Consider the following 15,011-nt stretch of genomic DNA (forward strand, 5'->3'; position numbering starts at 1 on the left):
TCAAATTTTCTCCTTCAATTGCTTGATCACATTTTTTTTTTTTTTGGAAGATATGTAACTGTTTTAGTCTTAGTGTTTTCATCCACAAAATGACTATGTTGGGCAAGATCAACATTAATGCTTTTCCTGTCGGCTCTGATTAGAAGGATTAGATACAAAATCAATGCCCAGAAATCAGTTGCATTTCTATACACGAATAGNGGTTGTGATGATTTTATTCAGAATTTATTATAATGTTTCTTTTTGCTGTTGTTGTTGTTGTCTATAGTGACTCAAGTTTAATATCCAGTTCTGGGTAAAAACAAACTATTATAATGTTTCATACAGATGTATTTAGTTGACTTCATCTAAAAGGACAACCTGAATCAACTAATTTGCAGTTACTAGAAATATGTCCCCTTTTTCCCTTTCACTTAATAATGTATCTTAAAATTGTCCCATATAAGTGCACAAAGAGCTGTTTCCACTTCTTTCACCCATGTCCAGTATTCCAGTAGAATGATACACCAGGATTTACTTAACAAGTTTCTTGTTGATGGGCAGTTTTCCTGTTTCTAGATGTTTGCTTTGGACAACAATGCATATTTCATTAAGCAATAGATTCCATGAGATAGTTTACATTAGAGTAAGTACATCTGTAAAGAACACCTTCAGAAGTTATATTTTACTAGACCCAAGAGTAACTTTTTTCTGTTTTGGTCTAGGGTTTTTCATTGGGCATTTCATCAAGAAGTTAATAAGTTGCTATAAGATTCCATTCCTGGGGCGCCTGGGTGGCACAGCGGTTAAGCCTCTGCCTTCAGCTCAGGGCGTGATCCCGGCGTTATGGGATCGAGCCCCACATCAGGCTCTTCTGCTATGAGCCTGCTTCTTCCTCTCCCACTCCCCCTGCTTGTGTTCCCTCTCTCGCTGGCTGTCTCTCTCTCTGTCGAATAAGTAAAAATAAAATCTTAAAAAAAAAAAGATTCCATTCCTATTTCACTCTGTGATTATGTTGATGATTAGTTCTCAGAATTGGGAGGGAGACTGAGACAGGAAAATGTAGTCTGGCCTCATGACAGGAATAGTCTTCTTATGTATTATTTACCCAGGATTATGATTACAGATGCAAATAATTGTGATTCCTTGGAAGAACTAGAAGTTTAATATTTCTACAAGACCTAAACCTAAAATTTAAAAGAAAATAAAGTTTTCAAGTTCACAGAGTGCGTTTTTTTACAAGTAGTAGCTGCGATAGAATTTTCCATTTTGCTGAACTTTCAGATATTTAAACTGGAGCTCACTTCAGTTGAAAATGGCCAAACATATTTGGACATTTGCACTTTAGAAGATATTTCCCTGCAAGGTTTCCACTACGTTTAGATTACAGTCCAGACTTCCTACCCTGACCTGATTGTGAAACTGCTCATATGTACATGTTCTCCATCTCTCACACCTACTGCTTTCTGTTGTTCTTGCTCCTCAGTCCTTCCAGGGCTTGGGGGGTTCTTTTTTAGGTTAAGAGACCACCCTCTTTATCATGTCAGAGTGGCCGTTCTGACTACCCTACTTGATATTGTGACATTTCTCTCCCTGATATTATTAATGTCCAGTGTGACTATAAAATGTACACTTTGTAAGTGTATGGCTCAAACCAGCATGTGGGGTCCACAAAGTCAGAGGCTGTATCTACTTGTCCATAACTTTTACACAGTAACAAGAATAGTGAGCATCAGATAGGAAGGGCTCAATACATACCTAGAATTAATAAAGAGTTAGTGGAGGTAAATGAATTTCCACAGCAACCTTCCAATTACATGTGGCCAAGGGAAATTCTGAAGACTAGTTTTGACAAATGAGGAATCATATTATTGGTGATTTTTAGAGATCAAATCAATAGTAAAAAGTCCAAAAATTAAAACAAAAAGCTAAAAATTAAATATCATATTTATAGCAGAAAAATGTATTCTTTTTTAAGATTTTATTTATTTATTTGTCAGAGAGAGAGAGCACAAGCAGGAGGAGTAGCAGGCATAGGGAGAAGCAGGCTCCCTGCTGAGCAAGGAGCCCAGTGTTGGACTCAATCCCAAGACGGTGGGATCATGACCTGAGCTGAAGGCAGACACTTAACCGACTGACCATCCAGGTACCCAGCCAACCCTCATTATTAGTATTTAGGGGTTTTCAAAAGTGACCTAATTCACACAACAATTTATAAATTTATAGCTCTACCTGGAAAATTCCAGTTGTTTTAGGAGTTCTGTGTCAGGAATGGGGGATGATAAAAATCAAATCTATTTCTTACAAAAAAATCACAGTATAACAGAAACACAGACCAAACTGTCAAACTCTTATTCATATAGGGTAATGTGAAGAGCAAGAGCCTCAGCTCTGATAAAACAAACAAACAAACAAACAAACAAACAAAAACTATCTTCCAAATACAGATGGAATCCTTCCAGATCTCTGATCTAGGGCAGGATTTTTTACCTCCCTGCAAGCTCCCATGTGTTCATTTAAAGTGGACCAAATATCAGAACCATAATATTGTAGTGAAGGCTAATTTGTATATGTAGGTGAATCATTTACAATTACTAAATGCTCACTAATATGTGCGTTCTAATTATTACTATGTTTCAATAGCTGCAATTTAAAAGAAGGCACAGAATAGACATGGAGAAGGTTCTATAAAAAGTCATCATAAGCATTATAGGAATTTAGATATGGAGAGAGAGATTAATTGTGGATGAGATGGGAGGAGAATTTTGAGTTTTGTCTTAATAAATTGGTGAAACTAAGATTGGCAGTGTTATTTTCTTTTAAAGATTTTATTTATTGAGAGAGAGAGAATGAGAGAGCATGAGAGGGGGGAGGGTCAGAGGGAGAAGCAGACTCCCCGCTGAGTAGGGAGCCTGATGCAAGACTCGATACTGGGACTCCAGGATCATGACCTGAGCTGAAGGCAGTCGCTTAACCAACTGAGCCACCCAAGCGCCCCAGATTGGCAGTCTTTTAAAAAATGTGCAGCATCTACCCTATAATTCAGCAATTGAAGTACTGGGTATTTATGCAAAGGTATTTATCAAATGCAGTACTGATTCAAAGGCATACATGCACCTGGAGGATTAGAGTAGCATTATCAACAATAGCCAAATTGTGGAGAGAGCCCAAATGTCCATGGATTGTTGAATGGAAAAAGAAGACTCCCTCTATATATATATATACACACACACACATATATCATGGAACATGTAATGGAATATTACTCAGCCATCAAAAAGAATGAAATCTTGCCATTCACAATGACACGGATATAGCTGGAGTGTATTATGCTAAGCAGAGTAAGTCAGTGAGAAAAAAAACAAATACCATATGATTTCAATCATACATGGAATTTAAGAAACAAAACTGATGATCATAGAGGGAAAAATAAGGGGGGAAAGAAGGAAACAAGTCACAAGAAACACTTAATGATAGAGAACAAACTGAGTGTTGCTGGAGGGCAGGTGGGTGAAGGGATAGGTTAAATGCATGTTGGGAATTAGGAAGGGCGCTTGTTATGATGAACATATGTAACTGATGGATCACTAAGTTCTATTCTTGAAACTAGTATTACACTATATGTTAAATAACTAGAATTTAAATAAGAAGTTGAAAAAATGGAATACAAGACAAAATGTACAGAAGAACTTCCCAGGAGTGACAAATAACCTAAGCTAAACATCACATCTGCAAGTGAATGGAAGTTTACATGGACAGTCTAGAGGTCTCAGGTGTAAAACTGAGTAAGGGAAACCTCATTTAAAATGGATTTGAGAGGCCAGGAGGGGGAGCTCCCATCCCCTTTCATATGTCCTCTATTGCAAACCTCAAGAGGAAGAGACATACCTTGCATTCCAAACAGAAGAAGCCTACTTTACTACTGCAGCGGAAGGAAGAAAGAGTTTCCCCTTGCCCAGAAATAAGCTCAGCCAGTAAGAAAATACCACAACTGAACCAGTGAGAAACTGTCAATACCCAGCACTCTCATTTTCCTCCAATGGACTGGAATTCAAAGTATCCCCTCTTTTCTTTGTAAAATAGTAACATTCCTTTCTTTGTAAAATAGTAACATTCCTCTCCTCTGATATCCAGACTTACCTGTGGTTTGCCATAACTTGCATGTCTTTATTACAATACTCTGATATTCCTCTATAAAACTACTTTTAAAATAACTGTTTTTCTTTGAAGATCAACATTACTTGGTGTCAGTGAAATGAGATCCAGAGATGACCAACAACAACTTGGAGGCTGGTGAGCAAGGTGGTGACAGTACTCAGTGAGATCATTGAGCTCACTGCTTTCTCACTGGCCCTGGGGATTAAGGGTAAGTTTTCCTCTGGTTTCAAGCCCTGGTCACTTTGCATTTTGAGCTCTCCAGATTTTATTTGGAATCTGCTTAAAGGTTTTATACTTTTTTTTATTTTTATGAAGGCTTTCTCCTTTCTGGCATTTGTTTTTGGTTTTTGTTTTTGTTGTTGTTTGTTGTTATTGTTTTGTTTTCTGAGCCTCTGGTTTTGACTAGTGGGATCCCAATCTTCTAAATTCTCCCCTAAAACACCAGCCAGTTTTATGTTTAAAATCTATGATTCCTCCTCATGCATATTTTTAATTAAATGAATCGATTTATCTAAAGATAACTTAGAACCCCAATTGTTATTATGGGAAACTTTTCATCTCCCCAAACTTGTTTTTCTCAAAACTAAATTAGAAAACTATGGCTCCTGTGTTTTTTTTAATTAATTAATTAATTAATTTTACCTGAATGGAATGCCTGTTTTAATCCATACCCTGAGGCTTCAAAGGTGTTCAGGATTCTAAAATCACCACTTTACAAAATATCATTTCTAAATTAACTTTGGCAAGCAACTATAGGAAGACATAACAATTTTTGAGGACTTTTCTCCCCTCCTGCATTCTCTTTGTCTCAGGTCCCAACTCTGGTTCTTCTCCCCCCTCCCTCTGTCTCTGGTTATACAGGGTGATCTATGCAAGCACCCAGCATGCAGCTCCTTCTTCCTTTCCTTTCCTCTGCCAGCCCCACCGTCTTTATACCCTGTGCTTTTTCACTAAAATTCCCTGAATCTCTTCTCACTTTCTTCTCTCATAAAACTGTTAAAACCTGACCCTGTCAGGCCCTCTGAGGATCCAAACACTAAGCCTCTCATTTATCATACTTCATATCATAAACTGAATCACAAGCTATGGTCAAAGACTTTACTGATGTAACTGAGGATCCTCATAAATTTGCTGATAAATCTAATATAGTTATTCAAACCCATCAACCTAGTTTCCCAGATTTATATCAGCCAGTTCACATGATTTTCAGTGAGGGTCAAGCCCCACACTGGATAAACACTGGCAACTGGGATAATCCTGAAAGATCTCTAGAACTACAAATGGGGTACTATTTCCCTGCCTTGTCAGATGATCAAGTTTGTGCAATTGCTAAGCAACATTACCAGGCAATCCCTTGGACTGTCCCAAAAACCATCAAGTAAGATTTAGATTTGTATCCAGAAGCCCAATAAGCCCATTCATGATTATTATAGCCAGCTCCAGATTGTTTTTAAATAAAACTCTGGTCTTCTTTTAAATGTTGACTCCACTTAGGTAGCTTTTAACTACCTGTTCACTGAGGAGCTGAACCAGGATCTTTCTCTTCTACTTAAAAGTAACAGGATGGAATGGGAAACTATCCTCTTCAGATTTAGTTAATCTGTCATATGAGCTCATCCATGCCTTACATGATTCAACTAAAATAAAGACCACTAAAATTATTAATTTTCAACTGCAGCAAACGGATGCCTTTAAGCAAAGTAAAAAATCACATGGTCTCTGTTATTATTATTTAAAGGACCCAGAACAGTGGATAAAAACAGAGTTACAATGTTTAGTGCCCCAGAAACTGTTAGCCCACTATCCATCATTTCCAATGTCTTCCTAATTACCAAAGATCGGGCTCCAAGATTTGTGGGGGATTTTCCCAATTCTCCCTCTTAATTGGCTTGAAGGAACAAATTGGTGATGAATCCCTCTTTGTTTTTATTGACACTGGAGATACACTCAGCACTCAACTCCACTACTATAAAGCAGCCTTTACTTTGCAGTATTAAAATGGTTTAAATACTGGAGTCTCCAATAAACCTCAACAGATTCTTGTTTCTAAACTTATTTCTTTATGTTTAGGCCTTTTTAGAGATACTCAACTTTCTCTCTTTAGTTCCTACTCCCCTATTAATCAATTGTGCCACAATTTCTTTAAAAATATTTTGCTGGATGATTTTTCTCTCAGAAGCAAAATATAATTCTAGAATTTGATGGTAATCAAAATAGCCAACAGGTGAATTAAATGACCGTTCATCATCATTACTCACTCCATCTCTAATGGCCTTTTGCTGAGTCAGGGAACATTGATCATTTGCTCCTTTTGGATCAGCGACCATCCTCTTTATGGGCAAAGTCTTCAAGTGATATCGTGAGAATCCACAGTGCACTTCCCATGAATATTCAAATAGATTTCTCAAAATCTCTCTCTAGAATTGTAGCCTGTAAATAAAAAGGCCCTTCAATGCATCAAGCCTATAATAGAAGATTATAAGACTCAGGGTCTTATTATCCCCTGCACTGTTCCCTATAATACCCCTATTTTACCTGTGATAAAACCCAGTGATTGAGGCTAGAGCTTTATTAGGACCTCAGAGTAATAAATAACTTTATTATCTTTCAGCACCCTTTTGTTCCTAACCCCCAGACACTACTGACATCCACTCTCACTAAAAGCATTTTTTTCACTGTAATTAACCTATGCAGTGTATGTTTTAGTATTCTAGTTGATGAGAATAGCCAATATGTGCTTGCTTTCACTTAGTAAGAGTAGAGATACACCTGGTTAGTAGCCCCAGGATTTCACATAGAGACATTCTCACTTTTCACAAACATTAAAGGTTGATTCTGGTGATAACAAAGTTTTCTGCAAGCTCTACTTCGTTAGAATACACAGATTATTTTCTTCCCTGCTCCCCTTCTCAGGTCTCTTCACAGGAAGACCGCACTTATGCATTACAACTTTTAACCTTAAAGAGACAAAGTCTATAGGGACAAAGGAAAAAAAACCCGTTTTCTGAAACCAAGGTTCAATGTTTCAAGGTTCAAAGGCACCTGATCTCAGAAATGGGGGCATATTTAGATTCAGATGGGTTTTGCAGCATCCTAAACTTCCCCAAACCCCAAACTAAGTGCCAATTATGAGGTATTCTCAGGCTAGCTGATTACCATCAAAATTGGATTCCAAACTTTATTTTTATGGTTCAATTTCTATATGTTTTACTAAAAAGTTACAAACTGGACCCTATTATTTAGAAAGATCAGGATGACCTAACTCTTGAAACTTAAAAAAAAAAAGCCTAATAAAGCCTCTGCCCTTAGACTTCCTAATGAGCAACTTCCCCTTTTCCTCATTGTATGTGTGAAGGAAGGGGATGCCCTTGGAGTACTCACCCAAAATCATCACAAATCTCATTGTCCTATAGAGTAGTATAGCCAACAACTAGACCCTGAGTCACAGGCATACCCCTCCTGCCTCAGAGCAACTCCTATTTTCCCTCTCACAGCAAACAAACACAGCTTACAAGAATATGGTGCAACTCAACCAATGAGAAACCATTACCACCCCTCACACTCACTTTCCTCCAAAGGGCTCTGATTTAAGAAGTCCCAGCCATTTCCCTTCTTTTCACTATTAATATCATCTCTCTCCTTTGATATTGATTGTCTATGCTTTACCCTTCCAATTGCAATTGCTCTGTTATTCCTGAATAAATCCATTTTGCTGGTAAAATAACTGGCTATTTTGCTTTTAATGTAGTCAAAGGTGATCGTGACACTAAGTTTGTGGATTAAGTTGTAGAGACAGTTAAAAAAGACATAATGTACACTTTAGAAGCTCTTGAAAATGAATATAAGACTTGCAAGTTTTGTGAATCCAATGGGGAATCAAACATTGTGGAATGATAGCATCGTATTTATATTTTAAGAAAATAACATGGGAAACAAGGTGTAAGAATACATTTTATATTTGAAAAAGACTCAAGTCATGACAATACTTAGGAAGAATTTTAAAAAGGCCAGAGAGAGATATAGGAAGATTGAAGTTGGGCTATGAATCAAAAGTTGGGGGATGGACTCTTAAAAATTAACTTTTTTCTACAAAATTAATACTTCTATATAACCCCCTTGAGAAAGGCTTGAAGTAACTTAAGTGATTTACTGAAATAGCAGTAGTAAAACGTTTGTGAAATATAAGTTAATATCATATTAACATATAATTTCAATCTGTGCAAGGTCATATTTATATTTTATATGTTGTAGCAGAAACCTTAAATTTCTGATTTCACTTAATATGGTTCATGCTGTGACCTAAATTTTAAAGAAATAATTTCTTTAAGTACAAACAATTTCTTAAGTTCACTTAAATATATATATATTTTTATTTGAATGTACAATAAATTGTCAAATTTTCTCATATTTCTATGCAGATCACTTGATCTCAGTATTTTTATTGAAAATTGTGAGAATTCTATATTAAATCAGGCCCCTGAAATGAGTTTTATTAAAGGATGCTAGGATGAGATGAATTTGAGATGTCAATTATAATTAAGATGAAGGAAGACAACAGGTAAGCTGATTTATAAACATCAAATTCTCATGCTTGTATTGCTTGTTATTTCACATCCTATTACCCATATTTTATACATCACAAATATATTTTTATTGATCATATATACTTTCATTTTTTTTATTTTTTATAATAATATTTTCTATTATATTACTTTAGTCACCATACAGTACATCCCTGGCTTTTGATGTAAAGTTTGATGATTCATTAGTTGCGTATAACACCCAGTACAACATGCAATACATGCCCTCCTTACTACCCATCACCAGCCTATCCCATTCCCCCACCCCCCTCCCCTCTGAAGTCCTTGTTTCTCAGAGTCCATAGTCTCTCATGCTTCATTCTCCCTTGTGATTACCCCCCCCTTTTTTTTTTTTTAAGATTTTATTTATATTTGACGGAGATAGAGACAGCCAGTGAGAGAGGGAACACAAGCAGGGGGAGTGGGAGAGGAAGAAGCAGGCTCACAGCAGAGGAGCCTGACGTGGGGCTCGATCCCACAACGCCGGGATCACGCCCTGAGCCGAAGGCAGACGCCCAACCGCTGTGCCACCCAGGCACCCCTACCCCCCCTTTCTTTATCCCTTTCTTCTCCTACCGATCTTCCTACTTCTTATGTTCCATAGATGAGTGAAACCACATGATAATTGTCTTTTTCTGCTTGATTTAGTTCACTTAGCATTATCTCCTCCAGTGCCATCCAAGTTGCACCAAATGTTGAGATATCATTCTTTTTGATAGCTGAGTAATATTCCATTGTATATATCAACCACATCTTAAACCAATATATTACTTTAATCAATTTCACTTGTCAAATGTGGCTGCTACAAATGTTTAAATTACTTGTAGTTCACAATATATTTTTATTAGGTTTTGCTGCTCTAGTGTGTTCTAATTAACCTGGAAAAGAAAAATAAACAAGAGGACACACATGATTATTGTTTCTTGGCAAAGAATATCCCAAACTCTCTTGTCATGGCCCCCAGGACTTCCTTATTCCTCAGGCTGTAGATAATGGGATTGAGCATGGGAGTGAGAATGGTGTAGAAGACAGCCAGAATCTTATCTTCTGCTGGAGAACAGAGATTCCTGGGCCGAAGGTAGGTGTAGACAAAAGGTGCATAGTAAAAGGTCACTACAGATAATGTGATGAACAGGTGGTGAAGGCCTTTTTTCTTCCCTCTTTGGAGCGCATGTGGTAAACAGCAAAAAGAACCCGTCCATAGGAAGCGGTAATACCAAGGAAAGGAAAGAGGAGAAAGAGACTTGTACTCACAAAAACCATGTACTCATAGACCCAGGTGTCTATACAGGCCAAAGGCAACATGGCTGGTACATCACAGAAGAATTAATTGATAGCCCTGGACCGGCAGTAAGGGAGATGGAGGGCATAGACCGTGTGTGCCAAAGAGTTGATAGACCCCAAAATCCAAGATCCTATGATCATTTTCACGCACACCATTTTACTCATGCGGATGGGATAATGGAGGGGGTGGCAGATGGCCACATAACGGTCATAGGCCATGGAGGACAGGAGTAAACCTTCAGAACATGCCATGGTCAGAAATAGAAGCTTTGAACCCCACATCCCAGGAAGGAGATACATTTCTGGCCAGACAGGAAGTTGAATGCCATCTTTGGGACGGTGGTTGAGATATACATTAGGTCCATGAGAGAGAGCTGGCTGAGGAGAAAGTACATTGGTGTGTGGAGCCGGGGATCTAAGCGTATGAGGTGAATCATGGCTGAGTTCCCCACTGAGGCAAGAAAGAATATGAAGATGATAAGGAACAAGAGGAGCAGGCCGGTTTGATTTGAGGGAAACAACCCCAACAAAATGAAGTCATCCGAAGTTTGATTCCATGTCTCCATGAAATTGTACCGTTTTAACTCCTTTGAAAGAAAAATAAAGACAAAAACAAAGCATACAACAAAAATTAAAACAGGAGCACAAAAAAGATCTATTTTATGAATGTTTGTTTAGAATGAATTGTCTTTTTTTTTTCAATAGTGCTGCTTTCAGGGGCACCTGGGAGGCTCAGGTGGTTAAGCAACTGCCTTCAGCTCAGGTCATGATCTCAGGGTCCTGGGTTCAAGTCCTGCATTGGGCTCCCTGCTTAGTGGGGAGCCTGCTTCTCCCTCTCCCTCTGCAGCTCCCCTTGCTTGTGCTCTCCTGCTATCGCTCTGTCAAATAAATAAATAAAATCTTAAAAAAATACTGCAGCTTGGGGTGCCTGGGTGGCACAGCGGTTGAGCATCTGCCTTTGGCTCAGGGCATGATCCCGGCGTTGTGGGATCGAGCCCCACATCAGGCTCTTCTGCTATGAGNTGCTATGAGCCTGCTTCTTCCTCTCCCATTCCCCCTGCTTGTGTTCCCTCTCTCGCTGGCTGTCTCTGTCAAATAAATAAATAAAATCTTTTAAAAAAATACTGCAGCTTTCATAGAATCAAGTTTAATATCTAAATTGAATATTCCTCTTCCGATTTTCTTTGGTAAGCACTACAACAAGTGTCTTAAGTATAAAGCTTAGTATTATAACCAACAAAAATACACAAGATAACTAAACATTATTTTCTCTATAACTCTTGGCTATGCACATTCCTCAGAATTTACAAAATGGCACAGGAATCTCTATATTTCCCAGTGTCTGTCAATGTAACACAGCATATTTACAGTAGTAACTAGATTATGTGATTCTGAAACTTTCCATATGCTAAATTCTAAGTCCTTTAGTACCTAGCTCTTTTCTACATCTTTAATGTCTGTTCTTTCTTCACCAAAGGGCACTATTGCAGCCAGGAAATTGTTCATAATCTACCTCTAGTATTCTTTTTCACTTCTGCAACTTCCTTAGAAATGTGCCTACCACCCAAAATCACTATCCTTGAACTATAAGGGTTTTGCAAACGTTGAGAGACCCACACTAATTTTAAAGTATTATTTGGATATTCTCTCTTCTGTCATGCAGTGTCCATTTTTTGAAAATCGACATAACTCAAAGTCAAATGCACAAATTTTCATGCCTAATTTTATTTTCTTGAGTAATTATTACTCTTTTGTAAAAGATCTGGCTTAATTCCATGTTTTGGACTAGGTCAAGTCACTCTAATATTGGAGAGGGTACTCATTCCCTTTTTCTGTACTTCAGTTTCTATACAGCAGATGGCAGCATAGCCAACCAATTGGAAAGCTGTTCTAGAAAAGCAGGCACAAGCAAGAAAATGCTCCTCAATTGTAGATTAAAAGTTTGTACTTTCAATGCCGTCCCAGTCAAAATACCAATGACATTTGTCAAAGAGTTGGAACAAAAAAATTGTGTGGAACCAGAAATGGCCCTGAATCACCAAGGAACTGTTCAAAAGCAAAAACAAAGCTGGGGGCATCACATTGCCTGATGTGAAGCTATACTACAAAACTGTGATTACCAAGACGGCATGGTACTGGCATAAAAACAGACACATAGACTAATGGAACAGAATAGAGACTCCACAAATGGACCTTCGGCTCTATGGGCAAATAATCTTTGATGAAGCAAGAAAAAAACATCCAGTGGAAAAAAGACTGTCTCTTCAATAAATGGGGCTGGGAAAATTGGACAGCTACATGCAAAAGAATGAAACTTGGCCACTCTCTCACACCATACACAAAGATAATCTCCAAATGGATTAAAGGCCTTGATGTGAGACAGGAATCCATCAAAATACTAGAGGAAAACATAGGCAGCAAGCTCTTTGAGATCAGCCACAGCAATTTTTTTCATGACACATCTCCTAAGGCAGGAGAAACAAAAGAAAAAATGAACTTGTGGGACTTCTTCTAGATAAAAAGCTGCTGCACAGCCAAAGAAACAGTCAAAAAAATTAAGAGGCAGCCCACGGAATGGGAGAAGATATTTGCAAATGACACTACAGGTAAAAGACTGGTATCCAAGATCTACAAAGAACTTCTCAAACTCAATACACGAGAAATAAATAATCAAATCAAAAAATTGGCAGAATATATGAACAGACACTTTTCCAACAAAGACATACAAATGACTAACAGACACATGAAAAAAAATGTTCAACATCATTAACCATCAGGGGAACTAAAATCAAAACCACATTGAGACACCAGTTTACGCCAGTTAGAATGGCAAAAATTGACAAGGAAGGAAACAATAAATCTGGAGAGCATGTGGAGAAAGGGGAACCCTCTTACACTGTTGGTGGGAATGCAAGTTGGTACACCCACTTTGGAAAGTGTGGAGGTCCCTCATAAAGTTAAAAATAGAGCTACCCTATAATCCAGCCATTGCACTACTGGGTATTTACCCCAAAGATACAGACGTAGTGAAGAGAAGGGCCAGATGCACCCCAATGTTTATAGCAGCATTGCCCACAATAGCTAAATTGTGGAAGGGGCCAAGATGCCCTTCAACAGACAAATGGTTAAAGAGGATGCAGTCCATAAATACAATGGAATATTACTCACCCATCACAAAGAACGATTGCCTAACATTTGTAGCAAAATGGATGGGACTGGGGGAGATTATGGTAAGTGAAATAAGTCAAGCAGAGAAAGACAATTATCATATGGTTTCAATAATTTATGCAACATAAGAAACAGGGAGATCAGTAGGAGAAGGAAGGGAAGAATGAAGCGGGGGGTACACATAGGGGGAATGAACCAGGAGAGACTATGGACTCTGGGAAACAAACTGAGGGCTTCCGAGGGGACCGGTGTGGGGGAATGGGATCGGCTGGTGATGGGTAGTAAGGAGGGCATGTATTGCATGGTGCACTGGGTGATATACGCAACTAATGAATCATGGAACTTTACATCAAAAAACAGGGATGTACTGTATGGTGACTAACACAATATAATATAATAAAAATATTATTATAAAAAAAGAGTTGCTTGCTATTGTTGGGCATGGACGTGGGGATCATAGGTGTCCTTTGATTTTTATAAATTTCTAAAAATAAAAACTGACGGCCCAACATATAAATATAAAAAATACAGTCACCATAATTATGAAACATTCATTCTCTCCAACAATGTTCATTACGTTATGTTTGTTTGTTTTGTTTTTTATATTTGTATAGGAGTGCTGTTAAGTACTGTTGTATCTTGATACGCACAATTCTACAATCATGTAGTTAAAATTTAGTAAGTGATACAGACAATAGAACAACAAACTCTAATTTGCAATCTGATGTTATAAAGTGATTAGTACTATAAAGGGAAAAAAGTGGTATAAATGACTAAACAGACAGATGGATAAGAACACTCAAAAAAAAAAAATAGCCATTCTGTAGATGCAACATTCACATAGGTCTGGTTAAAGAATTTTCAGGACAATGGTGATGACACCAGGGTTGTTAAAGCACAGGCTATTGGGGCATTATATAGGAAATATCAGACCATGATAAGGATTTGGATTTTGTTCTGAGTGACATGAGATGTCAGGGAGAATGGCATAATTTTATCTACATTTCTAGAAATAACGCAAGAAGATTTATGTGAGTGGAGATTTGCAAAGAGTGCGTGTATATTAGTAATGAAGGAAACACAACATTCCCAGAAGTAGAATAGGGCATCATTTCTATGTGTTGGCATTAGAGTTATTCCCAGGGGTTAAACTCTACATGTTTAATGTTGATGATTCTTCTTGTGACAATTAAATTCAACGATAAGTGCACATCCTTTGGGATAGACTGTGGTTGTGAGTGCAGGGTGCCTAGCAAACATTATTCTAACCTGTTATGACCTTCAACAGGGTGCTGATGCAGAAACCTCAGTAAAATGGTTGCACCTTCCATAATTTGTCTTTGTCCATGTCCCTCACCGGACTTTTGAACTGGTCCCTTTATGCTAGGGATTGTCCTGATTTTAAACATTAATTCATAAGGTCTGGGCTAATCAGGAGAGTTGATGACCCATTTGGGGATAATGTAATATGTGATTATCATTCTTCTCCATGGTCTCATACTCCAATATTTCATGATGCATCTCAATATTTTATTTGCCTGATGAAATGAACCAAAGTTTTCCTTAGAGCTCAATTAATATAATGGTTCATACTCTTAAAAGGTGGCCAGTTCACTTCAAAAATCAGTCTTTATTGAATGATGCACCTGCTCTTATACACAAGTAATGAATCATGGAACTTTACATCAAAAACTAGGGGTGTACTGAATGGTCACTAACATAATATAATAAAAAAGTATTTAAAAATTCAGTCTTAAGCACAGGGGGCCTGAAAATTAGGAGAAAATAGCCTTTGGGGGGTACTTTCTCCTCTCTTTGTTTAGTTAAAATCGAGGGCAAGAA

General features: G+C 37.8%; 2 pseudogenes; one reads left to right on the forward strand and one right to left on the reverse strand.

Annotated features, from left to right (window-relative positions):
• LOC100464620 overlaps nucleotides 1–4,276 on the forward strand; it is a 10,078-nt pseudogene extending 5,802 nt beyond the window's left edge.
• Nucleotides 4,277–9,630: 5,354 nt separating this feature from the next.
• On the reverse strand, nucleotides 9,631–10,567 carry LOC100464871 (annotated as a pseudogene).
• Nucleotides 10,568–15,011: the final 4,444 nt, after the last annotated feature.

Source organism: Ailuropoda melanoleuca, unplaced genomic scaffold, assembly GCF_002007445.2.
Source record: "Ailuropoda melanoleuca isolate Jingjing unplaced genomic scaffold, ASM200744v2 unplaced-scaffold7480, whole genome shotgun sequence".
Taxonomy (NCBI): Eukaryota; Metazoa; Chordata; class Mammalia; order Carnivora; family Ursidae; genus Ailuropoda; species Ailuropoda melanoleuca.